This window comes from Passer domesticus, chromosome 2, assembly GCF_036417665.1.
Source record: "Passer domesticus isolate bPasDom1 chromosome 2, bPasDom1.hap1, whole genome shotgun sequence".
NCBI lineage: Eukaryota > Metazoa > Chordata > Aves > Passeriformes > Passeridae > Passer > Passer domesticus.
In genome coordinates, this window is record NC_087475.1 from 67,567,399 (window position 1) to 67,587,356 (window position 19,958).

Genomic DNA, 19,958 nt, shown 5'->3' on the forward strand with positions numbered 1-19,958 from the left:
CATTACATCATAGCACATTTACCATGGAGAATAAGGGAGTCAAGCTACATTTTGTAAAAAAAATCTAGTGACAGCATTATTCTTGGAAGAGCTTTTTAAAAATCAGTTGGTTGTTATTGGAACAGCTTTCACTGCCAGTAGGAAAACTTTGGGTATTTTTAATATTTATGAAAAACTATAAATTTTTCACAATGGACAATGTCAACTAGTTCTATAAAAACCCAAACACTTCAAATATTTTTTGCCATTTATAGTGGAATGAATCCACAAAAATGACTTTTCAAACTTATTGTTAAAAATTTAGAATACGGGAAGAGTCTGTCTGATCCTGCTGAGATCTTTATTTATGAGACTGAGCAAAATACTTCTAAAACCATTCCAAATTTTGTTGAAGCATACAGTGAATAACACCAGGAAGTAATATTTTCCCACCTCGGTACAAACAAACTAAATAGACCTCAACTAGAGACTAAAACAATGCCAAAATATATTTTACTTGAAAACATCCCTTTTTTTAAAGAAGAAAAACCTGCTTATGGGCAATTACTGTCCCAGATGTGTCGGGATCTGACGATAATGAGCTCCTTTGTCCACTAGAGGGCAAGGAGTGGGTAATTAAAATATTGAACTGAAGCACTATATATCTCAACAAATACTTCAAATAAAACTCCTGGTAGTACAAGTAATAACATAATAGTAGCACAATTCAAGTTAGATGGAACTTGTATTCTTTAACTGTCTGAATTTTCTTCAATGACAAATGACCCTGTTCGATGAGGATGGTAGCTCATTCATGCCTCCACAACCCACTAATATCCAAGAGTTTTCATGGACATTGAACTGCAAAAGGTTTGCTGAGAATTGTAGAGCTGCTTGATTTTACAAGACTGCATCTTATCCAAAACCCACTGAAGTTGCTCCGCATCCTTCCACTGATTTCAGCAGCTTTGGATTAAATGAGACTCTGATTGGAGAATCATAATTAAAAAGTGGGGGGAGCAGCACTAAACAAAATGAAACAGGGAGACAGAAAGTGAACAAATTCCTCTCTTCAAATGATTAAGCAATAAAAGAAAGAGATGGGCCATTGGATTGACTAAAGACAACCATAATATCCTGATCTTTTACAGTATTGCTGCATTCTGTAAATACAAAGAAAAGTGTATTTCTGAAAAGAGTTGATGCCGTACAATGAAGGCATCACTATGTCTTGTCAGAACATCCCTCTGGTTCCTGGCACAAGGGAATTCCCTGGGCAATTAATCTTCACTTTAGTATGAACACATCAGTTCAGATACTTGTCCAAAACTTTCTACACAGACAGTGGGTTCCACCCTGTTTAGTTCAGCCCATGTATGAACAATTTGTGAATAAAAGAATGAGATTTCTTTTATAATGATGAGTCAAGCAAACTCATCTAAGAATCTCATTGTCAAACTGGATTCTTTCCTGGTTGTATAAAGTCCCCAGTGACTGTAAGCCACCTGAGGCATATGCCATATGTTGACATGGTAAAATTGAGGTGTACAGGATTTTCAAAAGACTGGTAGGGGAAACAGTAGAGGGAAAAAATATGCAAATTTGTTTTTGTTTGCATTTTGCCTGCGAAGTTAAATACATTTCTTCATGGCTTAGTTTAGAGACAAAATCATGAAGAATTCTTCTGTGCTCTTTTGAGCATTGCTATTCATAGCAAATTAAAATCTCTGGAGGCCAAATGCTCTCATTCTCTACCTCCTTCTCCTTTATAATGTACAGGCTCAATAAAGTCAAACAATCATTACACCAAGCAGTGATGGGACAAGAGGTACACAATTAGATTCCCACTTTCTCCATGATTCTTAGTCAGTTTTCCAGGAGTTTTTTGCAAGGTGTTACACCACTGAATACAGACTAGGCCAAGCTAATTGAAAAGTAGGGCATGGACCAACTGAATTCTCTTCCTCAGGAAGAGAGGTGGGAGCTAGGAGCAGAATCTTTGCATCCTCCTATAGAGCCACAAATTTACTATGTGCTTTGGGAAAAGACTTTGCTGATGTTAAGCTGTCTAGCCACTGCCACTGTGGTCTAATTACAATAGTTCAATACATTTTTAATTTAAATTTAAAATATAAAATAAAAGACTGAAATTGATATCTCTAGTCAGATATATTATGCAGTCTGAATTTGTATTAGCAACAACTCCATTGAACACAAATAGGAAAATTCACAAGAGTCATTTTATCGCTAATCATCTGTTGATAATTATTTATTGATAATGGCAGTCATTTTAGACTTTTCTATATAGCAACTACACTATACACTAGGACAAAGTAAAATCCACAAAAAGGAATGTGATCTGACCTATCAAGCACAGAAATGTCTTCTGCACGTGGGATGACCCAGTTTCCAAGTTACATTGTTCAAGCAGGTTATTACAATAAATAGGTGCTAGGTCTATGTTTGAGATCCTGTACATTAATGAGAAATTCTTTGTAATGAACCAGAATAGTCCTATGCTCCTGTGAGGCTCCTCACGGCATCATTCAGTTCCTGGGCAGCACAACATTTACACTGCTGAAACAACCTTCTCATGTTTTTGTGCTAATATAACAAAGCATAATGCTGGCCAAATCTGCTATCTATATTTTTCGCACATATATTTATCAATGATAGATAAATGTGCGACAATTCAGTGCAGTTCCCTCCCAACCTAACCCATTACACAAAAGGTAGCAGAAAAAAATCCTTCTCCCACTATATCTCAGTTCCAGACTCTGCCAGCAAGTAGGCCTGTGCTGTTGACCTTAGCTATTCTATTTGAAATCCTGTATATGCCATTTACTGTATGGGAATAGTTCAGTCTAAGAAACACACAACTTTATGAAATCAAACCACATTTTTATTTCTAGAATCAGCAATCAATCGAGGCATATTCTTCCCCCTGCTTTTTTTCTTTCTTATCAAACTGGAGGTTTTCCTCTGTCTCTCTTACACCAAAAAGATCCCTAACAGACAGCAGATAAGAAATTAATTTCTATTTCTTTTGGTGTTAAAACTTTGAAATAAGTTTAATAAGTTAAGAAAAATAAAACAAATAACAACTGGTTACTTCATTTCACTGTTATTAAATAAACACAGAAAAGAAAATTAAGGAGGCTCAATACTTTGTTCTTCGAAGGCTTACACCCCAGAATCCATAATTCTGAATATAAATAGCTATATGCTCTTAATTATTCAGGTCTCTGGCATTCCTTTTTAAAATTAAAATGTACCCAGAGATAATGTCATTAACAGGTGAAAATATTCTGTATCTATACAATATTATAGTGGCTTTTAAAACTGCAATTTTATATCAAGATTTTGAAAAGCAAATGGCTTGTTTTAAAAACTGTATTCTGCTGCTACAGAATCAGTTATATTCTGCTGCTAAAATCAGCTGCTACATGGAGAATGTATAGAAAATAAAGATGGTAATTGAAATTATTGACCCAGTGATAACTCACTGAGTAAGCAAATCCTGACTTCAACAGGAATTATACTTGAGTTAACACTGCAGGGTTGGACTGCACAATTGCCAAATGACTTCCTGTTTCTTCACCTTGTATATTAAAACCTGTAAAACCTCGACTCCTTGACATAATTTTATGTTGTCACTAATGTCACTGGACACCCCAGCTTGCCTTTGTGCTCAGAAGAAGCCCCTCTGCTGACATCTATTATGTACAGTCTGCTTCCATTTGCAACTGTGCAATGCAAACAATGTGTAGGGAACGACCTGTTCAGTTCCACACCATCGACAGATAAAACTGCTGAGCTCAGAAGCACAATTAAAAGCAGTAGCTGTGATAAAAAAAAGAACATCCCACCAGTTTACTGCTCTGATCACAGGAAGACTCCAGGAGTAATAGCCGTTGTGTGTTTATGGAAGCAGGGAGGTGACTAAAAAGTGCCCTGTCAGTTTTCAGCTCTGTCTTGCCAGCTGCATTAAAATGCAGCCCTGAGCAATTTTTTTTTTTTTTTTGTCTGGAATTTCAGGAGCAGAGAGTACAAAAGAGCTGATGAGCAATGAATGCTTCACCCTTCCTCAATTAATCTTGTCTCTCTACCTTTGCTTTTGCTTTCCCTCTACATGAAGGTAATAATGACACCCTCATCCATTATCCTTTTATCCCTGTTATTCTCGTGAAATTGCTTAATAATATGTTACAGATTCGTCTTCACTCACATAATTCTTCCTGTCATTTGCAGTATATCATCCTGCAAACATACAGCCCACTTTCACTGGCCGTTCTTTGAAGATTATTGTCAGTGACATCTTCAGGATGCGTTTGGAATCTGGAGCATCATTTCCGTTGCGATGGGGAATTACACTGACTTATCTGTCATTGCCAAAAGCACAACAAGCAATTCAGTGTTAATGCAAAGGTAACACAGGTTTTTATCATGCCGCCAGAACAAGAGCTCTTGTAAATTTATGCTAATATGGCCCTTTTATAGTTTAATAACCTCCTCCCCTACTGGAAAAAGGGGCACATGCACACGCACGAGCACACACATAGGCACACTAGCACCCACACACGCTGGTAGTTCAATAATCTGTGTCACAGTGTGGTAGGTAATTTGTAGCTGATCCTCTTGTAATTATTTATTTTAAATCTTTTTATGAATGCTAATCTTATATAGTACAGCGGATCTCCAGTTTTGTCAGATACATAGAAGTTATAAGAGGCAACTGAACAGCTCCTATTTCTAACAGTGGGTATCAACCGTAAATGTTTCCCATAACACGAATTGCCTATTTCTCAACAAAATTATAACAAATCAATTTTTTTGATTGTCGGGGGTGTTTTTCCTTTTCTTTTCTTCCCTGTAAGGCCAAGGCTGCTGATTCCATTTGCTTTCCTCATCAAGAAATCCACTACTACAAACGAGTCCTTCTCCCTGATCCAGGGTGGCATTCCAGAGGGACCCTGGCAATCCTGCCTGCATGCCAAATCTGACAACACATGACAAGCCGGTCGGCGTGCAGTAATTTGACTAATTATACCGGATTAGAGCATATTAATGCAAGCTGTTTTCTCCAGAGTTAATGACCTGCTGACTGGGTTCTGTAAGGCCCCACTAGGTCTGCAGACAGCTAAAAAACAAAACCCTGCTTTCTAAGCCCTCGTCATTTCGCATCAGCAAATGAGTATATCAAACTACTGAGCAGCAAAATTCAAGCGACATTTTGTGTGCTACAAACCAATGCAGCTTTCCCTAACTTTCCACCTCAAGGGTTTCTTTGATATAAAATTAAAATCTATTTTTTTTCTCATTTGTTGCCTTCCTGCAATGCAGAGTCCAGAAATTGAGGAGGATTTTTTTCCCCCTAGATATCTCCCCATTTTTTTATCAATGAGGACATGGGAAAGAAAAATAACTCATGATCACTATAATACTGCCATGTGATTTCATTACTCTTTTATCATTGTATATATATTTAACAAATAATTCAGTATTATAAACAGATTTATGAAGTGATGCTCTCAAATGAAATGTGTTTTTCAGGAGCTTACAACCCTTGAGATAATTACTTTGACACTGTTTTTTTAATTTACTTTTTTTATCTAGCTGAATAACTTTTTCATAAATAGATTGACTGTTGTTTTAAATAATTTTAAATTAATGAAAAATATTTTCTAAACTCAAATTAAACTATTTAAAAATAATTTTATTTTAAAGATTCTTTTATTTTAAAAATAGCTTGTTAAGAACACAATAATTTTGACAATATGAGTTAATCAGGCTGAAATTGAAGCTTTTTCCCTCCCAGGAGCCATGGATAACCTTTAGCAATATGATGAGGGCTTTGCACGTATCTGTGTGTATACAATGTAGGTTCTCATACTCCAAAATACAGAATCATGGTTTTCATTTAATGACTTTTATGTGTATGTGTATATATATATACACACACACACACATATATATACACATATATATACATATGTACATATGTACATATATACATATATATAAAACTGGATTATCTTATGCAAATATTTAAATTATCCATTAAGAATTCTAAAATAAATTCACATGCGGAGCTCTTCGTGTGCACAGACTCTTGTATTCTTATTTAGAATTTGGAATATTTCAATACTCCACTGAATACTGAAAATATGCACATTTAGAAGAAGTCAACCATTACTCTTTTTCTTCTTTTTCTATTGCTGGGGTTTTTTTGTTGTTTTTTCAAACACGTGTGTGTTACTTTCTGGAATAACTAGCAATATAAAATCAAACTCCTGGTACGTTTTTCTCAAAATAAATGCAAAAGTGGTCAATTGAATTGCAGCTCAGATACACATATTTCCAGCATAAATGTATTGCAGATGCAAAACATCAGAAATACATTTATTACTGAAAAAAAGTATAAGAGTTTCTGCTAGCACTAGACCATCTTATCATTATAATTGTACATATACATTTGTATCCTATGTCTCAGAAAGGACTAATGACCTACATCCAGTGCATAAGATACTCAGGGAACCAAATCCTGTGCTTAGGCCCACATGTGTATCTAGCGTAACCCAAATGGAATTTAAAATTAGTTTACCATAAATGAGATCAGAAACATACTCATTTAAACCACAAGGCCTTTGAGTCAAATTAAGCTTTGTACAGTCCACTATCAAATTAGTTATGCTTTGCATTTGTAAGCCAGAAGAAAATTGAGCTATTTGTGACCTGTGCTTGCAGAAAGCATTCTTTCTTTCCAGAGAGTAAAAAGAAGGTCTGAAAAACATTAGTTGTGCTGTAAAAGTCCTAGAGGACTAGCTCAATCAGGAAATTGGTAATGGACTAGAGACCTTAACTCTAATTTACTGGCCTACATACAATAGTTGAACCAAATCCTGGTCTTGCCTTTAATTACCTTTAGAAAGACCTCTACTTTGCCACCACCCCAAAGAGCCTGAGAATTGTCACCCTTGGAATGCTCTTCAATAATCTATGGAAAATGAGATGTCCACTGCAACCTGAAAGGCAGCTATCAAATGCTCACAGCAAAAGGGCACCACACCCTGGCATTCTTCTTGGCACTCTCAGCAGAGGACTGGAGAGTGAATGGGCATGAAGGCTACTAAGCTGTCACCCTTAAGGGGGATCCTTCAGGTCATGGGTGAAGCATATCAGGAGGGCAGTGTGGGAAAGGCAGAACTGTTGTTGCTCATGCATAAATAAAGGACTTCGGTCTTCAGGGCTGTCAATCCAGCATCTTTCAATAGAACTAAATTCATTATACACAAAAAGTGCAGATAGCCCTTCTAAAAGGAATAAAGCTGGCTTCTGACACTGCTCTGGATAACTATCTAATCAGTTTTATAATGAAGTTTCTTTTACAGTAAAACTAGGTTTAGTAGCCAGTTTTGTACATTAGAAGTAAGAAGGAAAAACAAAACAAACAAGGTAACTGGTGAGTCTGTTACAAGAAAAATAACTTCATATTTCAATATAGATAGATATATATGATAGACATTATGTTTTGCACCAACACAGAAACAGTCAAAAATATAATTTTTAAAATGAGGAAAACATTTGTATAACACTGAATAGCAGTTAAAATGTACACACCAATACAGGAAATCTCAAAGTTTAGATTAGAAGCCCTTAAAGCTTCATTGTCTTTTTGAATTCATGGAATACAGACTCACTGTAAAGGAAGAAATATTTAATTCTTGACTTTATCTAAGTTCTAAACCTGTTTATCTAAAATTCCAACCTGACAGATATTTTTAGGCTTTGCTTGAACAGCCTGATTACCATTCACATCTTCAGATCTCTGTGACACTGGCATGAAATGGTGACTGGGTGATCTCCTAGAAACTTACATGGATGCATAAATCATGCTGTTGTCTTTTCTCTTACAGCTATATAAATCCTGGTGGAGAGGGTTGAAGGTTTGTGATATTAAGGACTTCTCTGCTAACTTCCAAAGAGTTCAAAGGTTGTACCTTCTGTACATAAAAGTGTCCATATGTACATTTGTAAAACACCCTACTGAAGTAATGAAATTAATATATTTTTTCTATCATTGTGTGTTCTGGAAAATAAATAGGAATTAACAACTGTAATGTTCACCAATCATAAACCCACTTTTCCTTCAACCTGTGAATTCTGTCATTGCAGCTTTGAAATCTTTTCCTTTTCCCTGCAGACCACTTATGCTCTAAAGCATATAAGAAAAACTATAATAAAAGGATGTACCAGTAAGCCAAATAGGACTTTTACTCAGCAGAGATGAAGGTGTTCACTAGTTTCATTTTGAAGAATGAATAAAGCACTTTTCAACCTGTCAAGCACAAAATATCAGACTATAAAATAGGTTTCATATTAATGTAATTATTTCATAATTATTCATTTGAGTTTGTTAAAATTTTGTAAAGAACATCTTTTCAGGCACGATGCTAAAATTATTAAATTAAGTACCATTCTGAAGGTAATGGTATTTTACCATTTTACCTATTTTACCTAGGCATTGCATACAGCACTTGGAATAAATGTTTCTATATTCAAGTAACTGGGTTCTCCTTGAGCTATAGAAACCAAGAAATAAAGAACCAAAATCTGTGGCATTTGAAATCTCATGTTATCCTGATCCTCTTCGCTATCCAGAGCTCAGAACAGCCCACATATCTCCAAACAAGCTTTTATCATACAATTCACATTGACGTAATTCATGATACTAATTTATGCAAAAGCCTTAAAAGAAAGGGAACAAAAAAAACCCCCACAAAGATAAACAAAATACATGCCCACGCCCTATTTGTTACTATTTGAACTCTCTTATTGCAAAATTAGGCAGTGGTTTTGAGGAAACAAAATCACCACAGGAGGCATAAATTATGAAAAAAAATTTATAGTCAAGAATTTTATTTGATCAGTCACTGTACCCACTGCAATCCAAACTGAAAATACTTTCCCATTTTGATAGAGATTGACAGAACAAGTTTTAAATTATTTCTTGTTACTTCCATCAGACACATCATATTAATATTTCACTGAGAGCTGAGCATTTTAAAAATGTATTTATGGATCCAAAACCCTATAGTCAGATATTCCTGTCTAAATGTAAGCAAAGATCTGACTGACTATAAAGCAGACTACATTAAATGCAATCACCATTTATTATGCAGATTACTGTTGAAGGTAAATTCTCAGCAAATTAAATTCAAGAGACAGGTGAAAATGTTTAAAAAATTATCTTTCAAGGGCATTTTCTAAAATTTAAATTCAATGAGCAATAATCTATGTATAGTTTTTGATCTGGTTTAAGTATTATCTAATAATGATGGTGCTAAATAAAAATTACTAGAAGGCTATAGCCATCTGCAAGACAACAAAAAAGGCTTGCAGCCTCCATGAAACATTTAGCTGGTATTTTCCACACACTGATCTAGTGAAAAGGGGTAAGCTGTAAAAATGTGCTTCTGAGAGTTTCAAACCATATTGTACAGAAGTCACATCAAATTAATACTGAGGACCATTTAGAGCTTTTATTCTGAAAAGCTTTTGAAAAGGGATTAAACTATGAAAACTCGCATGATACTAAAGTACCTATTAATGGGTTTAGGGGGGGAGGAACAATGAAAGTGTTATTTTTAGATAAATCGTTACTTTGTATGTAGCAGCACAAAGCATTTGCTAAAGAGACACTGCAACAGTTCTGCAGCAATATCCCACACGTCTAAACACTGATTAGCAGGAGAATTTTTCTTGTCATTAAGAACAATCTTGTATAAAAAAGAGTGTCTTATGGCTTTCTCTTTAATTTTTGACCATTTTTATAAATAATTCAATAGGAAAACTTAATCGTAGTTAAAAATTGCATAAGCAAAACGGCACCATTTTTAGATAACTTGTTATTGTAGAAAATGCTGTAGAATGTTTGTAGTCCTGTATACGCACATCTGATTATCGAAAACCTGGTAACTACTGATATAAAAAAAAGTTCACACTGTATCATATATTTAACACACACAAAAAAAAAATGTTTTCGAAAAATAACAGGAAACAGCATGAATAGTGAGAACAAGGAGCTGGGGTAGTTGTCATCTCATCAAAAATAATGAATGCTCAAGAGATTTCTAACTTCATCTCTTCCCAGCCATTTGTCCGATAACAATAGACTACCAGGAGAGAAAAGACTAGACGCAGAGTGCGCTCTTCTTCCTCGGCTCTAGCTAGCACCTGTAACCCCAAACAGCTATGTACCAGCTGAAATCCACATGACGACAGCCCCAAAAGACAACTGGAAATGTTGTTCCTAGCCTGCTGTGCCTTCATTCAGCGGCGGGATGCACCACATGGTGGATGACAGCTTTGTGTCTGCCCCATCTTGCAGCCTCCCCTCCTCCCTCGACACACAGTCGTGCACACACAAAACAGTCTTATGGCTAATGATGCAAACATGAAGTGTAAAGTCTCCTTAATTTGACCCTTGTTAAACTCCTAATTGGATTGAGGCGGTCTCAGAGTGGAAAGCAACCCTGGATTATTCAAGAAAGCTTTTACAAAATGAAGACCAAATTACAAAAGGCTTCCACTCTGGCTGCAGGACACCACAAAGAACAGGCAATGAATTGCAGCTGTCACTTAAGTTAAAAATCTAATCAATTGCCTTTTTTTTAAAACAGGTAACTTTTTGAACAGTTTCTTCATTGTGATACTCTTCAGAGCGTGCTTGACCCAAATTTAATAAGCTGCTATTAAAGCAGAAGAGCAGCTGTAGAGCAAACACTGTAGAATGATACCGTGCATTCAGGCTCTTAATGATTTTAAAATGACTACAACCATTGCTTCATTCAAGAGGAACAAAGCTCAGGGCTCTTTGCTCAACAATGTCTTAACACAAACTGTCTGAACAGACAGCATTCATTTGTCCTTCATGAACCCAAAAGGTCAGCTGCATTGCTGAGAACATCTCAACAGTTTAATTGTGTTTCTCCTGCAGGAAGACTGAGAGGAGAAACTTGGGGATTCCTTGTGTATGAAAACTAGCCTTTCTGTCTTTTTTTTTTCCCTCCTTCCAAGGAAATATACAGCTTAAGCACGGAGACAAGGGGTGCATGATATGCAGACAGGTGTAAAACATGAAGTAATTATAGAAGCTCAAATTAGTTCCTAGGCCTGAGGCAAAAAAGAGAACAGTGCCTTGACAAAAGGGAATAGCAAATAAGGATAGCAAACAAAAAATGGCTTGAATGTGTAAATTAGCAAGAAAAATGAGACAGAAAAGCAGCTTTACTCTACTATTATTCACCACATGAGAACAGAGCAGCTGAACATGATCAAGAGGGCTTTGGAGGAGAGAGGCAGGCATCAACACCGAAACGAAGCCAAAGAGTGGCAGCTCCGCACTTTCTAGTCAGTCACTCATTATGTGGTGAAGTGCTCTTGAGAAGTGCCTCTTATACTTGACCTATCATATTACTTCTTCTGTAAACACATAATCCCTGCTTGTTAGGTGGTGTCAACACTAGCATTCATTCACTGTGGTAGTCCTTTTGTGTATAGACACTTTAGAAGTGCTGCCAAAACCAAAGAATTGACACCATAATAAAACAATTTGAATTTCAACCAGGTAAACAGATCCTATGAGCTTCTGGGAGATGTACTGTGCAGAGCACTACATTCAGTGTCCCTTATTTGAGACAAAGATGCTTTCTTACCATAAAACCATTTTAGTGTGTGTGCCCTTTTAGCCAGATTAACAACAACCTAATGATTACCATTAATAAAGGAACAGGTTTAGTAACTGGAATTACAGACACTGCATCTTATTTGCTTCAGTCATACAGTAAAAAAAAAAAAACAAACCAAAAACAAAAACAAAGACCCACACCAGCCTTGGCATACTTTTATTATGAGCCAGTTAAGCAGAAAACCTGAAACAACAAATAGTGCTTGCACAGAACTGACCACTTCCTGAATGCAAAGTATTATTTTGCTTAAGCTCTCACACAACCAATAAAACTAGTCAGCTTTTATTATTAAGGTCACACAAAAATCATAAAATCAGTCAGCCTTTATGCCACAATTTCATCCCCTTTAAATTCCAGTTGTATTTCATACAGAAATTTTATACTTCAGTCTTTGTGGGGACTTATGTGTGGTTATTGTAATTAGATATTTAGACCATCTACTCAAAGCTTATACCTCTTATTGTTGAAGGGGAGAAAATTCATTCTTAAGAACACTTCCTTTAAACAAGAAGTATAAAGAATTGATTCTGTGCTTCTGCATTGAGGAATTCTAGGTAGACTATCAAACTAGCATTTATGAAGAGCTCTGAACAGTTTTGCAGTCTGTAGGATGAAAAAGATAAATCGATCTTTCACTGAACACTTGAAAAAATATGAATAAACTTTCTGCTATACCACCAAGTACCAATGAAACACCACACTAGAAGGGCAGTCATTGGCTGAAATGGCTCAGCCATTTTACAAATGAGTCCAGAAAAGGACAAAAGGAAGACTCAGATACATTAGTGCTCCACTTCTCAAAGCTGAAGACCCACAGTAGCACTGTGTGCATCAAAAGCAGTGAGAAAGCATCTGATGCATTACTGCAGCCATGTCTAAAAAAATAACATATTATCATGTTACAGCAATGCCATCATCTTCCTGACCTTGACTGCCAAGACTTTTTACTGGGTTTTCTTGGGCTGGAGATTTAGCCTATGTTCTTATATACATGTAAATTCTGCAGCTGAATGTATTGTGTCCATGTACTGGACTGTGCATTCCTGGGAAACCTTGACACCATTTGTGTTTGATTCAGTTACTTTGTGCTTGCCTACCCTTTGGTCCTCAACTCCTCCACCTGGGAACAGGGAAAGTGAAATATTCCCTTCTGTACTAGCCACTGCATCTTGTTCAAACACCTCTGATTAAATTCTCAGCAGCCTCAGAAGGAACATCAAATATAAATCTAATTCTCACATCTTTCTTCTACCTTTGTCTTTCAGCTGGTGTTTCTCCCAGTCCTAACCCCTAAACAGAACTTCTTCCCTACATCACTGTCTGTTTAGAAATGCCATTTTATACTGACTTTTAAAAAAAGCAGATATACCAGCCTCCTACATGATGAAGTAACCATCTCTATCTATTAGGATTTTTTTTACCTTTTCCACTATGTCTCCTTTCTATTTACTTTCACAATTTCTTGCATTTCCCAAAATTAGACAGTAAAATGAGGCCAGAATAACATAATTTTTTTTTCTCTAAGACAACATAGAAACATGTGTCACTCTATAAATATTAAACAAGAACAGTGACAAATAACATAGGCCTCTGAATGCAGCCCTCACAAGTTTCATGTTTAGAAACATTTATTTAAGAACATACAGCGCCATGCAAAAGAAGAAAGTTCAGCAGTTTGTGCATATGCAAAGGTCTTGTTCAGTCCTTCTCATTAGGAATTGATTTAGAAGGTAAAGAAATACCAGCCAACGTGTCGATATAATTATCTACACTTCTAAAGGTTTGCCATAAACTTCATTACAAGTGTTCCCTCAAAACTTCTGGATTCTCTGTTGTCCCCCTCTTCTCAGATATATTGTTTCCCACACAAAAAACAGTTTTTTTTTTGCTCTATAGACTTCACAAGCCTCTGGACAGGTTAACCTTTAGGTCAGTGAAGGATGATGAAGAGACTGCTGTCACTGTCTGGGGCTCTGGAGAGCAGCTCTTGGAAAACTACCTTATTTGCTTTCACAAAGCAATGACTTCTGCCCACAAAAGCAGCAACTACATTGAGGCTGGCTCAGTTCAAGCACAGCCAAGGGTAATTCTGGAGCATGTTGACATTTTACAGCACATTCACATCAGTCCCTTATCACATGGACCAACTGTGATTAGGTGTACTGGTAGATACTCTTTAAAGCTGGGATTTCTGCTGAGCATGGTATTTATGTGAAAAAAGCCCTACAGTTTCTACTTTATTTCAAACTTCTCTAAGCAAAGAACTACTTCTTCCTCCCTAATTTGTCCTCTGTCCTGATTCCCCTCTTTGGAGTATTATATTGCTTTTTTAATCCAGTTCCTTCAATGAAACAAATTTTACTAGACATTTTTACATTAATTTTGTCTGAAAAGTTTTCATGTCTTTCATTTCAAATTCATTCCTCAATCTCTTTGCCCTGATCTTCAGCTCATTCACTTTTTTTTCCTAACCAAAGCATAGATTTTATTTACTTGTCTTCTTGTTTGTGATTTATTTCTTCTATTCCACAGAGTTGTATAAACTTCACTAAACTGGTATAAAAGTTGAGGGTTTAATGGACTCACTGTAATTTTGACTGAACAATATATACAGTACCACAGGGTCAGTGTTAGGTTGGAGTTCAAATTCCTTATGCATTTAGTAAACTCAAACAGGCCAGCATTTGCTTTACAAGCAGTCCAGCATGTCCACTGTGTGACTGATCAGCACATAGGGAATATGGCAAATATTCTTTTCTCAGAGATTTATCAGAATTTCTAGAAAACAGACAATCCAGCTAGGCAGCCAGACCCCACAAATCTGGGAGACTACCAGGGAAAGTGGAAGGTAATGGCTTACCAGGAAAAAGCATGCTGCTAACATTGGTGAGATAAACAATTTAAAGCCCAAAAAAGTATCTCAGCTTCTTGTTTCTAATTTTTGCCAACTATCACTGCAGGTACAAATGAGTACTACTTTACTACTACTTCCTAAATACTCATATGAAAAACTATTTTCATCTACCCATACCTCACAAGCATGTCATATTCACTAGCCATAGTATGGCATAGCATGAAGAAGTTTCTAGAATCAAGGTGACTTAAACAGTAATTTCTGTCACAAAATTTATGTAAAGTACCAGAAAAAATGGTATAAAAGTTGAGGGAAATAAAATGAATGCTGCTTACAGAAGAAAGTGAAATAGTACAGAGAACGAAACTACAGCTGCAATTCCCAGTTTTTGCAAGGCCACACTCTGCTCTGAAACAAACTCTTCCAGAGACCAACTAAGACATTTCCTGCATTGAAAGTTTGGTCAGTGCAAAAGAATGACTGACATGTAAGCTTCACTGACCCAACTACATCTGATGTAATTAGTGTCATCGTTTTAGCTAGTGCTTGATTTGAACCATAAGTCTTAAATATTTTATTAAATGTTTAAAATTATATAGAACAGGTGTATGTAGAAACATGAGTATATTACTCAGCAGCGACACCACACTCAAAAACTTCAATATTTGAATAGCACAAACCCATAATTCTGGTTAACTAGTCTTTAAATTTGTGACAATCATTCTCCAAGGAAAACAACTGTTCATTTTTAGGCATGGTTTTTCTAATATACCAGTCATTGTACTTTGTCACAGTCCTTTAACAAAGAATACATGAAAAACCTTAAAAAGCCTTACAAAACACACAAAATCCTTGTTTTCATCTGTGACATGTATCCTATCTAAGGATTTTAATTATAAGTATGTGATGACAATTTAGCAGGCCTCTTGTAATATCTGGCATGGTAACCAGATTTTATGTGCCTCATCCCAAAAATCAAAACCTATCATAATTGCATCATCAGAGAAGCCAAACCCAGGCCAAATTTTATATCACTATTAAAAGAAAAAAAATAGCATGTAACAATCTTTCTCAGAACTTTTGTATATGGAGGAAGTTCAGAACAAAGCATAAAGACCAAAACCAAATACTGCTTATTTAAAACAAGTGGAACATAACTGCTACTTTATGATGCATTTGTTCTCAGCAAACCAGCCAGTTTCCAAATTGTGTGTTTCAACACATACATTATGTACAGGTAGTCACACTCATCATATATAAACAGTACTTCTACCTTCTGATGGTTATTATCTTGGGTACATAACACTGCAATCCACATAAATTTAGGGGGAAAAAAAAAAAAAACATCATCAGACCTTCGGACACTTTTATCTTCATGGTTATCAAGATTAAATATAGGTGGAAACTCCATTTTGTCTCCTTTCCCAGTGATTCAAAATCCTACTGATTTTGAAAACTGCTACCAATACTATAAACTTCACTACTGGGACAGGTTACAGCACAGGTAAACCTCACATCTGCCAGCGACCACATCCTCTTGCCCAACATGATAGCAAAGGTGTGTTATCTTACACTATTTGCTCCTCAGAACTAGAGAAAAACTTCTCACCCCCAGTGCTGCCAATTTTGTCTTGAGGCACCCCAGGTTGTTTTCACAAAACAGATTAAAACAATAATTCATTCTCAATAACACTATTTTTTCTACTCATGCAGCCAGTAAGAAGGATGTGAACTGTATTTTCTAGTCAGTTGTTTTCCCACCTAACAAAATGTTTTTTATTAAATGTATACCAAAATAAGTATTAATCCCTTCTCCCATTCCTACAATCAGTATTACAACTTTTAACATCTCCATTTTTAGGAAGAGAAGAGAGAGGAGAGGAGAGGAGAGGAGAGGAGAGGAGAGGAGAGGAGAGGAGAGGAGAGGAGAGAGAGGAGAGGAGAGGAGAGGAGAGGAGAGGAGAGGAGAGGAGAGGAGAGGAGAGGAGAGGAGAGGAGAGGAGAGGAGGAGAGGAGAGGAGAGGAGAGGAGAGGAGAGGAGAGGAGAGGAGAGAGGAGAGGAGAGGAGAGGAGAGAGAGGAGAGGAGAGGAGAGGAGGAGGAGAGGAGAGGAGAGGAGAGGAGAGGAGAGGAGAGGAGAGGAGAGGAGAGGAGAGGAGAGGAGAGGAGAGGAGAGAGAGAGAGGAGAGAGAGAAGGAGAGGAGAGAAGAAGAGAAGAGAAGAGAAGAGAAGAGAAGAGAAGAGAAGAGAAGAGAAGAGAAGAGAAGAGAAGAGAGAGAGAAGAGAAGAGAAGAGAAGAGAAGAGAAGAAGAGAGAAGAGAAGAGAAAGAGAAGAGAGAGAAGAGAAGAGAAGAGAAGAGGAAAGAAAGAGAAGAAGAAAGAGAGAAAGAGGAGAAAGAGAGAAAGAGAGAAGAGGAGAGAGAGAAAGAGAGAAAGAGAGAGAAGAGAGAAGAGAGAAGAGAGAAAGAGAGAAAGAGAGAAAGAGAGAAAGAGAGAAAGAAGAGAAAGAGAGAAAGAGAGAAAGAGAGAAAGAGAGAAAGAAGAAAGAGAGAAGAAGAAAGAAAGAAAGAAAGAAAGAAAGAAAGAAAGAAAGAAAAGAAAGAAAGAAGAAGAAGAAAAGAAAAATTTTGTTGAAGTACTGAAAAAAAATGCAAAAGTCTTTCAAATCTGGATACAAAGTCAGGGCTGAAAGAAAAAATATAACTAAGGACTATTATTACTGAACACGGATGCTAAGATACTTATAAAAACATCCAGCCACCTTGGATAGCTGTGAATCAGGTAGATGAAGTGCCAAACCCTGAAGATTCTATGCACACCATTACTCTGTGATTTCAGAGCATGTTAGCATATTGGAAGAAGAGATTTTTTAGAATCATCCTGGCAAAAAAAATGTATTAATACTTCTTGTAGAGTAGATGAGTCCTGCTAATATCAGTGAATTTACCTGCCTGAGAGCCTGGTAAGTCAAGATAAATTAGGGTGAGAATGATAGATCTAAGGTTAAATAAAGGTTGACACCCAGGCTTCAGTAATGAATTTTTGTTGATGTTGCTTTATGAAACCTGCAAAGCTACAAGGTATTTTCTTCCAACTTTTAAACCCATCTTTCCACAAAATATCACCACCTATCAAAACTCAGATTGCATAATAAAATCTGCTTTGCTAAAAGGTATGAAGGGAACCCAGTCTTAACTTATGGGGTTTAGAAAAACTCTGAACGATTTAACAGCAATATATCTAAGTGGGTTACTGCAAGTCTGGAAAGAGTAAGTGACTAAACAGGAGCCATAAAAAATCCAATATCCCTAAAGTTACAGATCCCATTTATAATTTCAATCTGACTGTATTTTCAAACAGATGTAGCTAGCCAATATCTTTGTAATTAGTCTGTGGTACACTGAATAGCAAATTTCTCTGATGGACTCAATACCACATGCTCCCATACATGTCCAAAGTGGAGGGCACAATATAACCATTTTACAGAACTCTCAGGAATCAGACAGGAGCAGAATAAATCACTCTGTGAACAAGCTGTGTACCAGGCTTCATTAGTTATAATTACCCCCAAAATATGCTCAGCAGAATGCACACGTGTCATCTGGGAGTGACACACAATAGAGTGGGCAACTTATAAACTCCTCCAAGCACAGAAAGAGTCCATAAAACAACTGGCTTGTGCATTTGGATTCATGCGATAACACCTCCTATTGCATAAGCCACCAGATGACACAGATGGGGCAAATCCAAACAAGGAACATTTCTTTTGTATAGGCATTGGACTTCATTTGATGCCTATTCAACCAACAAGCTGAGAAAGCTGACGATGAATCATTACATCTTTGTCTTTTTCATTTCCCAGATTGTGCTACACTTGCTAAAAATAATAAAATGTATAGTTTTAAATACTTTGAACATAATGACTTACAGAAAAGAAACACAGTGCAACAAAACAAGACAAGATGTTAAATTCAACATACTTAAACAAAAACAAACACTTGTCCCCAAACTTCAAGATGAAACATTTCTAATATAATATTAACCACCATCTCCCTTTCACACATCTATTACCAAAAGAGGTAAGTGCTGACTGAAGGTCTTTGAGAACACCCATATCAACAATCAAATTCATTATTTTCTGGAGAAAATAATATTAATTGATATTATGTTCATTAATCAGATTACCTTTCCTTTAATGACTGCCACCAAATCAAACTCACTGCAATTACTGCAACATTGATCTCAACTTTCTCTGTAAACTTGTAAATTTTTTCCTTCTTCCCATACTTTCTGCAAATCATAGTAAGTTTTTTTTTGTCTGGGACATTCCTCCTACTCTCTTTCCATCCATATAGCATAATGTTCCTGGTCATCTCATTAAAAGTCTTTCCACATCTTTTCTGTAGTCTTCTATTATTGCCCACTGCTGTGGTGATGTGTTCCTGAAATGACTGGTGTATGTACTTGTTTACTGCAATAAAAATAGGCTCTAGCTCAAAGGGAAACTGATATTCGTATGCAGTTCACTGCACAGACGGATTTAGTGGCAAATATAATATTCTAGTTAAACATGCTCATATATGTCAGCATTTTAATATAAACATGGAAATATGTATTGTTTGGATGTTACATGTGTAGGACAGTGCATGTGTACAAATATTGACATGAATGTGCACATGTCTGTTTACTTTTTCATTCAAGTGTATAAACACATGGAAATAGACTCACAGAAAAACATGGACAGACATATGTGCACACACTCAAAAAATACCCTACACCTTTGGGTGGCACATTCAGTGCTTGTACTGTGTTGCATTTCTGACTTGCTGTTAAAGAACTATGTAACATCTTCACATCTGTTAGCTACTTTCAAGACAACCCAGGAAGCAACTCCAAACCTCTGACTGTAGAGTGTCTTTAAATTAGCAATATTAACCATGTGACACTGAGTTCTGTGAAACCACTCATACCTACAAAATAGATACCCAGTTATTTTTACAGAGTGGAATCCAACTGAAGTTCATAGACTTAAGACCAGTAACATGAACTGCCACAGAGAGAGCTGAGAATATCCACAATACCTAAGATCAATTAAGGTCTATTACAAATAGCATCCATTAACCTGTGATCTGTCAGATCTGTGCATCAGTAACACTGTGTGGATGTAAGCAAGGACAGAATTTGTCCCACTTGGCCCCATTTCTGTGTAGTGCAACCGAGAGGTCAGCTTCAGCATTCATGCATTCAATGCCAGCAAACTCCATAGAGTGCTCACAGGCACAGTGGCAGCAATTTCCTATTTTTAAAAGATCAGAGAAGCAAAAACGATTTGTGGATATGAGTGCTATGGTATTATTTGAAGTCACTGCCTTCTTA

The 19,958-nt window shown here is 36.5% G+C and overlaps 1 protein-coding gene across 9 annotated transcripts in view; it reads right to left on the reverse strand.

Annotated features, from left to right (window-relative positions):
* Nucleotides 1-19,958, reverse strand: part of NBEA (neurobeachin) — a 452,703-nt gene that overhangs the window by 116,023 nt on the left and 316,722 nt on the right. The gene's annotated exons all lie outside the window — the stretch shown is intronic.